This window comes from Schistocerca nitens, chromosome 1 (genome assembly GCF_023898315.1).
Source record: "Schistocerca nitens isolate TAMUIC-IGC-003100 chromosome 1, iqSchNite1.1, whole genome shotgun sequence".
NCBI lineage: Eukaryota > Metazoa > Arthropoda > Insecta > Orthoptera > Acrididae > Schistocerca > Schistocerca nitens.
The window spans coordinates 1,169,140,592-1,169,153,577 of record NC_064614.1 but is presented as its reverse complement, the minus strand read 5'-3'; the positions used below and the strand labels follow the sequence as shown (position 1 = coordinate 1,169,153,577).

Below are 12,986 nucleotides of genomic sequence, written 5' to 3'. Positions count from 1 at the left end.
CGAATTTGTGTAGCACAGCAAGTCAAATGATCGTCCTTAAAGTCGGTCTTTGGGTACGAAATCGCATTTTGTGAGAAAGATGTGTAGTTAATCGTTTCAAACAAAAATCTTGGTTGCATAATTTTCAAAGACGTAGGAAATTTGGGAGTAGAAATAAGTAAACACGTATGAACATTGCATAGTTCTGGAATACTGTATGTGTGTCTTCTTCGGGTTATTCAAGAAAAGAAGATACGCTTTCTTTGCGGAAAAAAAAAGTTTAAACACGAAGTTCAGCTCACCGAGTGGGGACCAGTTACTGCTTTGCGTCAAAGAGAAGACTTCGGAGAATCATTGCAGTAGGGACTCTCGGAAACTATTATAAAATTAGGTAATGTTGATTACGGCGTAGATTTTCAATTAAATAATTAATCTCCTATATCGAAAACATCAGAAATCGTCGCTGCATTACATTCAGTGTGAGAACACTGAGTAAATCTATCCATAATGCTGTGTACCACTATTAACGTACAATTCACACTTCCTGAAAACAAATCCAAAACAGAATCGATCAGAATTAATTACAAATGCGAAGCCTAACAGTACGTAGGATATTGGTGTATCAACGCTACGTACGGTCAGTGAATGTAGCAAGCTAGACTGCAAATAACAAACACAGCGCACGACGACGACACGTGCCCTGTTGTGCAGCCAGTTTCAGTGCAATACAGATATAGAAATAAAGGATATAAAATCCCAATACTTTGTAACGAGTATAAGACGGAGATTTTTCTGACGCGGCCATATTGATCTGTATATACGATCATTCGTTCATTCTCGACTTTTTGCGACAATGTCCATTCCGTTATTAATGTTTGTCTTGTGACAAACTGTAGAATTGTAACCTATCTTTAATACATGTAAAATATTGTCTGTGTTATAGTTATAAAACGATATGGATATACAGTACTGGCCATTAAAATTAGTACACCACGAAGATCACGTGCTACAGACGCGAAATTTAACCGACAGGAGGAAGATGCTGTGATATGCAAATGATTAGCTTTTCAGAGCATTCACACAAGGTTGGCGCCGGTGGCGACACCTACAACGTGCTGACATGAGGAAAGTTTCCAACCGATTTCTCATACACAAACAGTAGTTGACCGGCGCTGCCTAGTGAAACATTGTTGTGATGCCTCGTGTAAGGAGGAGAAATGCGTACCATCGGGTTTCCGACCTTGATGAAGGTAGGATTGTAGTCTATCGCGATTGCGGTTCATCGTATCGTGACATAGCTGCTCGCGTTGGTCGAGATCCATTGACTGTTAGCAGAATATGGAATCGGTTGGTTCAGGGGGGTAATACGGAACTGCAGCAGCTAAGAGAATCAAGAAACAGGCCAGCCTCGCATTGGTACGTGAGAGAGTGCAATTCACCCGCCGGAGCCTTGACTTTATCTCACAGGAATTACTCAAACTACATTTGCAACTGGCTAGTAATGGCTCTGAGCACTATGGGACTTAACATCTGAGGTCATCAGTCCCCTAGAACCTAGAACTACTTAAACCTACCTAACCTAAGGAAATCACACACATCCTTGCCCGAGGCAGGATTTGAAACTGCGACCACAGCAGTCGCGTGGTTCCGGACTGAAGCGCCTAGAACCGCTCGGCCTCCGCGGCCGGCCAACTGGCTAGTAATTGCACTTCTTTTTCCTAGGAGAGGATTGATGGTGTCACCTGGGTTGCAGCTGATTCCGCCCATAAGAAGGCAACGGGACGTCAAACAGCTAAGTTCTCACGTCTCCTCGACTGACCATCTCTGCAGGTTCCGCGCAAGACTGTCATCAATCAGAGTGGCATGGTGTTGAGTGATGATGCGGTCTCGGTTTTGCAGAACGGTCTCAACTTCGCTCCCACCCCCAAGTTAACTCCGGTCGCTGAAATTGTTAGTGCTGTTGAATAGGTTGCAGCTCGACTTCCGCCTGAATCAGCTGAGGAAATACGTCGTGAAACTTGTCGTGCGTTGACGAAATCCAAATCGATGAAGTCAAATATCACCAGTAAATAGAGGCCGGCCATTCGTGATCTGAGGGAGCGCTCTGAAATTGCTGTCTTACCGGCTGACAAAGGCAATGTGGTGGTCTAGCGGTTCTGGCGCTGCAGTCCGGAACCGCGGGACTGCTACGGTCGCAGGTTCGAATCCTGCCTCGGGCATGGGTGTGTGTGATGTCCTTAGGTTAGTTCGGTTTAAGTAGTTCTAAGTTCTAGGGGACTTATGACCTAAGATGTTGAGTCCCATAGTGCTCAGAGCCATTTGAACCATTTTTGACAAAGGCAATGCTACTGTTATTGTCTCCCATAAGGACTACACTGATAAGATGCAGAGCCTGCTAAATAACGATTCCTACCGGAAGATCAGCGTTGACCCTACAAAGAAGGTGGAGAACAAGACGAGGTCGCTTCTCAAGGATGCATATTTACCGGAGGGTGACACTAAGAAATTGTTGCCCCAAGGTCCGGTACCGCCTAGGCTATAGGGACTCCCGAAGGTTCACAAAGTGGGGGTACCATTACGTCCCATTGTCAGCAACATCAGGGCACCTATGTATTTGTTGGCCAAATACCTGACGGGAATATTACGTCTTTATATGGGTAAATTCCCTCATCACATCCGTAATTCCGTGGATTTTGTTAAACGCCTTGATAGCTTCAGGTTGGATGAGTCAGATATCATGGTGAGTTTTGACGTCGTTTTCTTGTTTATGAGGGTACCCCTGCGAGAGTCACTAGAACTGATTAGTCAAAAATTTGACGAGAAGACCATTGAACTTTTTAGGCATGTCCTGATTTCCACGTATTTTATTTTTAATGGAGAATACTACGAACAAACGGAGAGAGTCGCCATGGGTAGCCCACTCTCACCGGTGGTAGCGAATTTGTACATGGAGAACTTCGAGGAGGAAGCCCTGTCGTCATCCGAATGGAAACCTACTTGCCTTTTTCCGTTACGTGGACGACACGTTCGTCATCTGGCCACATGGTATGGATAAACTCCTTGACTTCCTTACACATCTAAACTCCATACACCCCAACATCAAATTCACTATGGAGACTGAAACGGAGGGTAAATCACCTTTCCTTGACGTCTTGGTCAAGAGAAGGGCTGACAGCACCCTAGGTCATGGCGTGTATCGGAAGACAACGCACACTGATCTGTATTTGCACGCAGACAGCTGCCATCACCCTTCACAGAGAAATGGGGTACTTGAAACTCTAGTACATAGGGTGCGCACTGTCTCTGACGCAGAGTGTCTGCCCCAGGAATTGGAACATCTGAGAAGTGTATTTCGAAAAAATCGGTACTCAGAGTGGCAGATTCAACGTGCTCTCCGCCCAACCCCTCCAGCACAACCTGTGGAGGTGGATGAAATCACGAGGGAGGAGATAGGCACTGCATTTATTCTATATACAGGCGCACTCTCGGTGAAAATCGCTCGCATTTTGAAGAAACACCGGGTCGGAACTGTGTTTTGTCCTCCGAGTAAAACTCGTGCACTGGTGGGGAGCGCCAAAGATGACCTCGGTTTGAGGAAGGCCGGCGTGTACCAGATTCCGTGTCAATGTGGCAAGTCGTATATTGGTCAGACGATGCGTACCGTCGAGGGTCGATGCCGTGAACACCAGAGGCACACTCGACTGATGTATCTGGGACAGCGTTGTTGGAGAGGCCATCGAAATTCCCACCAATGACGACCTCATAAACCGTGACTGTGGCTATAATCTTAGCAAGGCCTGGGAACCAGCGATTGGGTTAATCAAGAGTAAATCGAGCAAACGTATAGTTGTGACGACCACGGCGGACAGAGCCATCACACCGACGTCATCTCAGACGCCGTCGCAATCAGTTCCACCGCGCTACCGTGGACCGTGGCGCGGGGCGCGGACGGTGGAGGGAGCGCGCCGCGGGTGGAGGGTATTTAAATCGGCCACCGCCGCGACCGAATCCAGTTCCCTCTGAGCAGCCATAGCGAACGGATCTCCGTGCCGGCACGTTCACATGAGCTCAGTCAGTCAGTTCACCTGATGATGGCGACACGTATGATAGCCGAAATATTGTGCCCGTTGGACACTGTAGACCGGCAGTACACCTGTGGATATTTTGGCTATAGTTAACGTTTGGCCGATTTGGAACAATTGGAACTTGATGTGGCACAGAGTATATCACTGATACGATTAAAAGGGGATCTTCAGTCGCTTCTTATTGCTGTTAATTTAGTGGGGTTAAATGAGGAGGTACTTCGTGATTCCGGGGTTTCGGTATCTGTCAGGACAGATCGAAAACTTGCTCCGGTGGTGCCTATAGATAAGAATTGCCAGGTTAGCGAATTTGCCCAATCCATTAGGACTTTTGCTTAAAGAAGTGAGAGATCTTTCGATTGATGATATGAACCAGATTGAACACGTTTTAAGGTTGTTGGTTCGCTTCGAACAACATGTAGAAGTTCTCCAAATTTCGTAGTCTACGGTTTTGGCATTACTGTATCCGTTAGCTCGGGGGTTCCTGGTTGAATTACTAGCTGAAGTGCTTCAATCTAAAGGTGACTTGAGTGATCGTAGGAGGCGGATTATTGTAAAAAAATTCCTACCCGTGTAAGAAGTGAACTTGAAAGCGTGCATTTCTGGCATCCTCAGTCTACGACTGAAGCTTTAGGTGCTTATGTTAATCAGGTTCGCATCGCGGTGAAAGCGTTACAAATGGATATCGCGGATAAGGACGTCGTTACTACTATTGTAGAACGATTTCGGCCGGAGGACAGGGCCCGTGCAGTGTTTAGTATCAAACCTTCTACCTTCTCTCAACTGAGTTCACTAGTTACATCAATTGAAGCATTACAACTGGCAGATGAGCAGGCGCCTATGGATAAGGTATTTATCGATCATGTGGGACCATTACCTCGCACGAGGGCGGGGAATCGGTATATTTTAGTGGTGGTCGACGCCTTGTCGCGTTTTACTTGGCTCATTCCTGTTCGCACCACGACAGCTCTTAATACCATAAGTCATCTTACCCCGATTTTCTCCCTCTTTGGTCCTCCTAGATCACTGGTTAGTGACAATGCCCCTGCCTTTCTTTCTAGGGAGTTTAAAAGGTATTGATTTGGCAGTGCGATTAAGAATATTACCACCTCTATCTATTATCCCCAGATGTCATTCGCGCAGCGACTGAATAGGAATTTGAAGGCAGCACTTATAATTTACTATGCCAAATCACGTACTAAATGGGATCATTCTATACCCTGGTTGAATCTAGTCTTTAATTCAGCCCAGCCTCAGGCACTGAAGGCAACTCATGCTAGTTTCATGTTGGCTTATCCCTTATATTCCCCACTTTCTAACTTGTGGGATATTAAGGACCTGTTGCCTGAGAAAGTGGATCCCCAGATTATTCAACAAAACTGGGCTAGAGCTCGTAGTAACATCGATCAGGCTCATAGACATCTGAGGAGCCGTTATAACCGCGGCAGCAAACACTTTGTGGCCAAGTGGAGGACCAGGTCTTCGTCTGTAATTTCAATCCGCAAGGTCAGTCACCAGGACTAGGTGCCGGTAAATTTTCCCATCGTTTCCTTGGAGCATATGTTGTACACAAGGTGCTTCGACCAGTTAGTCTTCTTGTACAGGAACCTCAAGGGAACAAGACCTTACGAGTTCATGTGTCACAGGTTAAAGGTTTAGCCTCCCCCCCCCCCCTGCGGGTCTGGGGTAGAAATAGGCCAGAGGTATTCCTGCCTGTCGTAAGAGGCGACTAGGAGTAGTCCCTCCCCCTCAAGGGAGTAGTGGGCGCCTCCATCCGGAGACGGACGGTTCAACGACTTACATTTGTGGTCATTTTGGTTTTTCGCTTATTCTGGTTTCTTCCTTCCATTGTTTGTTTCCTTTCTTTGTTCTTCTCCCTCTCCCACTGTCTTCCTTAATTTGTATCTGGCCTTCTTCTTCTTGCCTTCTTCTCCTTGCCTCCTTGTCCAACCTATGGTCTCCGCCTCGGCGTTTGAGACAGTCTCTCCTTTCTCTCCCTCTCTCCATTTTTTCCTATTCTTCTTTCCTCCCTCTGGGTGCCTGAAGGTTGGTTGGTTGGTTGGTTTGTGGGATAGAAGGGAACAGACTGCGATGGTCATCGATCACTTTTTCCAGAACTGCAAACACCCACACGGAATGAAATGGAATAATGCAGACGACACAGGACAAGAAAGACTCAGACAGAGACCAGACAAAACGAATTAAAATCACACAGAGTGTGACAGTGGTTAGCAGACCATAAAGAAAAAAAGGAAAAGCCAACCACCGAGAAACGCACTAAAACAATCTAAAATCGTAGGCCAAAGGCCAGACTCAAAAAAAAAAAAAAAAAAAAAAAAAAAAAAAAAAAAAAAAAACACTCAGATTACGTGATAAGAACCCCCTGCCCCAGTAAAACGCAAAACTAAACCTGCCATGGTAGTGTCATCTGTTAAAAGGCAGGGAGCATGTCAGGCAGGGCGAAGGTCTGCCTGAGCACAGCTAAAAGGGGACACTCCAACAAAATGTGGACCACTGTCAAAAAGACATCCAAAGCGCCGTAGAGGTGGGTCCTCACGGCGCAATAAGTGGCCGTGAGTCATCCATGAGTGCCCAATGCGCAGCTGGCAGAGAACAACACACTCCTTGTGAGAACCCGCATGGATGACCGCCACACAGTCGTCGTCGCCTTGATAGGACCGAGTTTGTTTGGTGTGGTCAGGTTGCGCCATTCAGTGTCCCAAAGTGCGAAAACTTTGCGGCGTAAGATCGCTCGCGAATCAGGCTCTGGGAGGCCAATGTCCAGAGATGATTTACTGGTGGCCAGTTTGGCCAGGCGGTCAACATGTTCATTGCCGGGTATCCCAACATGCCTGGGGTCCACACAAAGACCACAGAATGGCCACAACAGGCAAGAGTATTGAGGGACTCCTGGATAGCCATCACCAGACGAGAGCGAGGGAAGCACTGTTCGATAGCTTGTAAACTGCTCAGAGTGTCGATACAGATAACGAGGGTCTCACCTGAGCAGGAGCGGATATACTCTAGGGCACGAAAGATGGATAACAGCTCAGCAGTGAAAACGCAGCAGCCAGCCGGCAATGAATATTGTTTGTAATGGCCCCCAAAGTGAGAGCATAACAGACACGACCAGCAACCATCGAACTAACAGTGTAAACAGCGCCAGAGTCCTGATACGTCGCAAGGAGGGAAACAAAGTGGCCGCAGAAGGACTCCGGACAGACTGAGTCCTTCGGGCCCTGAGCCAATTAGAGCTGAAGGCAAGGGCGAGGCCAAGGGGCTGTACGCAGAGGGGCGCGGGAAGGAGGTGGAAGAGGGAAAACCCCAAGCCCTGAGAGAAGGTCTCCGACGTGGACCGCGATCCTACAACCCGACCGGGGCTGACGTTCTTGCTGATGGTCGACTGACTGAGGGAACAGGAGACAATAATTAGGGTGCCTGGGCAAGCTAAAAACATGTGCAGCACAAGCGGCCAGTATGTGTTGGCGCCATATCTGCAGTAAAGGAACACCTGCCTCCACAAGTAAGCTGTTCAGAGGGCTGGTCGAGGTAGCACCAGTGGCTACTTGTATCACGGTGTGAAGGATTGGGTCAAGCACCCGCGACGCAGAAAATGATGCTGAACCATAAGCCAAACTCCCATAACCCAGATGGGACTGGATTAACGCCTGGTAGAGCCGTAAGAGGGTAGATCGTTCGGCGCCTCAGCTGATGTGGCTCAAGCTTCACAGAGCATTAAGATGCCACCCACACATCTGTTTAAGCTGCCGAATATGTGGGAGCGAAGTCAACTGTGCATCATAAACCACACCCAAAAACCGATGTATCTCCACCACAGCAAGAAGTTCGCTGGCAAGGTAAAGCCGATGCTCAGGGTGAAATGTTCGTCGCCAGCAGAAATGCATAACACAGGTCTTGGCAGCTAAAAACTGGAAACCATGCGCTACAGCCCAAGACTGTGCTTTGCAGATAGCGCCCTGCAGCTGACGTTCAGCAGCTGCAATGCCAATGGAGCTATAGTAGAGGCAGATGTCATCAGCATACATGGAATCGGAGACAGACGTTTCCACCGCCGCAGCGAGCCCATTAATTGCAATTAAAAACAGGCAGACACTGAGGACTGATCCCTGTGGTACCCCGTTCTCCTGAACTCGGGAGGAAATATGGGAGGCCGCGATTTGCACGCGGAAGGTACGATGCGACAGCAAATTTCGTAGAAAAATCGGCAGAGGATACATAACACCCCAACCATGAAGTGTAGAGAGGATGTGATGGCGCCATGTCGTATTGTACACCTTGCGCATGTCGAAAAAGAGAACGACCAAGTGCTGACGGTGAGCAAAGACCGCACAGATGGCTGACTCCAGGCTCACTAGATTGTCGGCAGCAGACCAACCTTTATGGAACCCACCCTGAGACGGAGCCAGAAGGACCCGAGACTCGAGTACCAAACTCGACCGCCAGCTCACCATGCGTTTGAGCAACTAGCAAAGAATGTTTGTGAGGCTAATGGGGCGGTTGCTGTCCGCCTCCAATGGGTTCTTGCCAGGTTTCAAAACGGGGATAAAAGTGCTTTTCCGCCATTACGACAGAAACTCATCCTCGACCCAGATTCGGTTGTAAAGGTAGAGACGGTGTCGCTGGCAGTCCACTGAGAGGTGGTTCAGCATGTGACAGTGGATACGATCGGGCCGAGGAGCTGTATCAGGGCAAGAGGCTAGGGCACTGTGAAATTCCCACTCACTGAATGGAACATTGTAGGATTCAGGATCGCGGGTGTAAAATCAAAGGCTCCGACGCTCCTCCCGCTCTTTAATGGAACGGAAGGCCAGCGTCTAATTCACAGAAGCGGAACTGCGAGCAAAATCGTCTGCTAAGCGGTTTGTAATAATGACAGGTTCAGTAAAAACTGTTCCATTCAGATACAGTGCAGTGATTCTGACAGGGGTCAGATTGCAACAAAGGCATCTAATCTTGGACCAGACCTGCGATGGAGAGATATGGAGGAAAATGTTGGAGACATATCGTTGCCAGCACTCCTGATTGCGTTCGCGAATAAGGCGGCGGGCCCACGCACGCAGCAGTTTGAAGGCGATGAGGTGTCCTATTGAGGGATGTTGCTTGTGACGCTGGAGCGCTTTAATCGCCTCAGCGATCTCTACCGGCCACCAAAGCACAGTTCTCCGCTGAGTGGACCCAAAAGAATGGGGAATGGCAGATTCTGCGGCATTAACGATGCCGGTGGTGACCAAGTGAACCACAGAATCAACGGGCCACTGACCAACCCCACAGAGTGTTATGGACATTGAAGTCGCCCAATAATAGGAAAGGTGGCGGCAATTGGGCTATCAGCGCAGCCAGGACATGCTGCGGGACATCAGGTGGAAGATAGAGACTGCAGACAGTAACAGCCTTTGGCGTCCACACCCGAACAGCGACAGAATCTAAAGCTGTTTGTAATGGGCAGACTCGCTGTGAAGAGAGTGAAGGACATAGAATCAGACGCCACCAGATACCCTTTCATAATCGGCCTGGTTCCTGTCATAACCCCGATAGCCACGGAGGGCCGAGGTTCGCATTGCCGGAAACCAAGTTTCTTGAAGAGCAATGCAGAGGAAAGGGTGAAGGCTGATAAGTGGTTAGAGCTCAGCAAGATGGTGGAAGAAACCGCTGCAGTTCCACTGGAGGATGATATTGTCCATGGCTGAGAAAGGCGTGAAGGGTTGGGCATTCAGATTACGCCTCTGGGTCAAGTACTGCCTCCAATTGAGCACCTGTGCAAGTGCTATCCATCGCATCTGAGTGACTGGCGAGATCGTGGCCCTCAGTGGACGCCAGGATCTCCACTTCATCCTCAGACGCAGAGCTCGAAGGTTGTGGTGGTGTGGATGCCACCGCAAGTCTTTGGCCTTAGAAGTCTTTCTCTTGGACATCTTGGAATCTTCACCGATTCAGATTGCAATACCATACGGCCAGCAGCTGGTGGGAACTTATGCCACTGTCGGGCGTCATCCTTCCTGCTGGTGGATACCTGGGAAGGGAGGGACACAAAGGACCCCTTCCGAGCGAGAGTAGCTGAAGAAGTTGGACGCTTCTCCGGCTGAGAAACGGTGACTTATGTCCCCGATGGGTGAGAGCATGTTGCTGCCCAGGTAGGTGGCGCAGGAGCAACGGGGTTGTGAGAGCCCCCCACGGGCAATGGGGCATGGGGAGTTGTACGGCTCGTCGAGACGGCTGGAATTCTCGGTACTCATGCTGCTAGCATGGTTGTTGTAGCAGCAGCGTAGGAAGATGTCATTCTCACAGGATGGTGTCGGTCATACTTCCTTTTAGCTTCACTATAGGTCACTCGGTCCTGGGTCTTATATTCCATGATATTTCGCTCTTTCTGTAAGATCCTGCAGTCTGGCGAGCAGGGTGAATGATGATCTCCACAGTTGGCACAGATGAGAGGCGGGGCACAAGGAGTATTGGGATGTGATGGGCGTCTGCAATCTCGACATGTGAGGCTGGAATTACAGCACGAAGACATATGGCAAAACTTCCAGAACTTGAAGCACAGCATTGGGGGAGGGATATAGGGCTTGACGTCACACCGGTAGACCATCACCTTGCCCTTCCCCGGTAATGTGTCACCCTTGAATGCCAAGATGAAAGCACCAGTAGCAACCTGATTATCCCTTGGACCCCAATGAACGCGCCGTACGAAATGCACACCTTGACGCTCTAAGTTGTCGCGCAGCTCGTCATCAGACTGCAAAAGTAGGTCCCTATGGAATATAATACCCTGGCCTATTTTTAAACTCGTATGTGGTGTGATGGTAACGTTAACACACCCCAACTTGTCACAGGCAAGTCACCATCGTGACTGAGCAGAGGACGCCGTTTTTATCAAAACTGACCCAGAGCGCATTTTGGACAAGCCCTCCACCTCCCTGAACTTGTCCTCTAAATGCTGTACAAAGAACTGAGGCTTCACGGATACAACGGATTCCCCATCAGCTCTGGTACAGACGAGATATCAGGGCGAATACGTTTCCCTGTCATTCATAGCCTTTCGTTCCTCCCATGGTGTGTCCAGGGAGGGGAACGATTTGGGGTCTAACACGTTAGCTTTACAGTGAGCCCTCGAACGCTTAGAGACTGCTGGTGACTGGCCACCAGCATGAGATGATGTGCCACGCTTCATTGCGTGTCATCCACCCTGATGCCACCTGCTCTGACCATGGGTCCTCCCCATGGGCGCTGTGATAAACCTTTTGCATTTCCTTTATGTTTTCGTCTTCTTTAGAGGCAAAGAGAGAAGATGAAGCGGTAGCACATCATAGATAGAGCCTATGCCTACCGTCATGTATTTTTTGACTTTCAGTTGTTAAAAAACAGAGGATTTTTTCTGGTACCAGTAGGAGGAAGGAAGGATTCGCGCTCAGCTTGTGAACGAGTGAGAAGCACGCCATTTTTAGCGCGTAATTGTAGACCGCCATTTTGGGGTCGCTATGAATAAGTGAGGAGTATGTATTTCATATGCGCACCGTTTAGAAAAATACGGTATTGTTTTATTAACAGAAAGGTCGTGTGAGTTGTTATTTCAAATAGTACAATAATTACAAGAACTGGAGCCCACCTGTGTACTTTGGAAAATTACGAAGATCCGATAAGCTTAATGGGAACACGGTCAAGACTTCAAAGGTGAACACGGCGACCAAACGTAGCATTATACTGAATGGTAAGCACAAATCTACAGCGGAGAAAGAAACTACTTCGCCCTGCAAAATAATATGAACTAATACGAACTTATTTCCAGGCATAGCTCAGCTTATTGTGCTTGTCATTCATGCCGAAAAATTAATCTCATTAATTCAATACATTTTAAAAAGCCACGCATTTCAACATTTTATTATCTTCTATTCGATTATTTTATTATATTATAAAGTGGCGACAGGTGACAGGCACGATACGTAGTGGGCAAATCTGTGAGTACTAGTATTGTTAGGAAAATGAATATCCATGTATGTTAACAATTTCTTTATGTTCCATGTACGCTGATGTTGTGACGGAGACGGTGATGTGGTACTGAAGAAATACTAACTAACTCCGTCTACAGGCCGCAAGCGACCCATCGGGACCATCCGACCGCCGTATCATCCTCAGGCGAGGATGCGGATAGGAGGGGCATGGGGTCAGCACACCGCTCTCCCGGTCGTTAAGACGGTTTTCATTGACCGGAGCCGCTACTAATCGGTCGAGTAGCTCCTCAATTGGCATCACGAGGCTGAGTGCACCCCGAAAAATGGCAACAGCGCATGGCGGCAGGATGGTCACCCATCCAAGTGCCGGCCACACCCGACAGTGCTTAACTTCGGTGATCGCACGGGAACCGGTGTATCCACTGTGGCAAGGCCGTTGCCCACTGAAGAAATACACTCCTGGAAATTGAAATAAGAACACCGTGAATTCATTGTCCCAGGAAGGGGAACTTTATTGACACATTCCTGGGGTCAGATACATCACATGATCACACTGACAGAACCAAAGGCACATAGACACAGGCAACAGAGCATGCACAATGTCGGCACTAGTACAGTGTATATCCACCTTTCGCAGCAATGCAGGCTGCTATTCTCTCATGGAGACGATCGTAGAGATGCTGGATGTAGTCCTGTGGAACGGCTTGCCATGCCATTTCCACCTGGCGCCTCAGTTGGACCAGCGTTCGTGCTGGACGTGCAGACCGCGTGAGACAACGCTTCATCCAGTCCCAAACATGCTCCATGGGGGACAGATCCGGAGATCTTGCTGGCCAGGGTAGTTGACTTACACCTTCTAGAGCACGTTGGGTGACACGGGATACATGCGGACGTGCATTGTCCTGTTGGAACAGCAAGTTCCCTTGCCGGTCTAGGAATGGTAGAACGATGGGTTCGA

The 12,986-nt window shown here is 48.6% G+C and overlaps 1 pseudogene; it reads right to left on the bottom strand.

Annotated features, from left to right (window-relative positions):
- Nucleotides 1–12,352: 12,352 nt before the first annotated feature.
- LOC126208853 (5S ribosomal RNA) lies at nt 12,353–12,469 on the bottom strand (annotated as a pseudogene).
- Nucleotides 12,470–12,986: the final 517 nt, after the last annotated feature.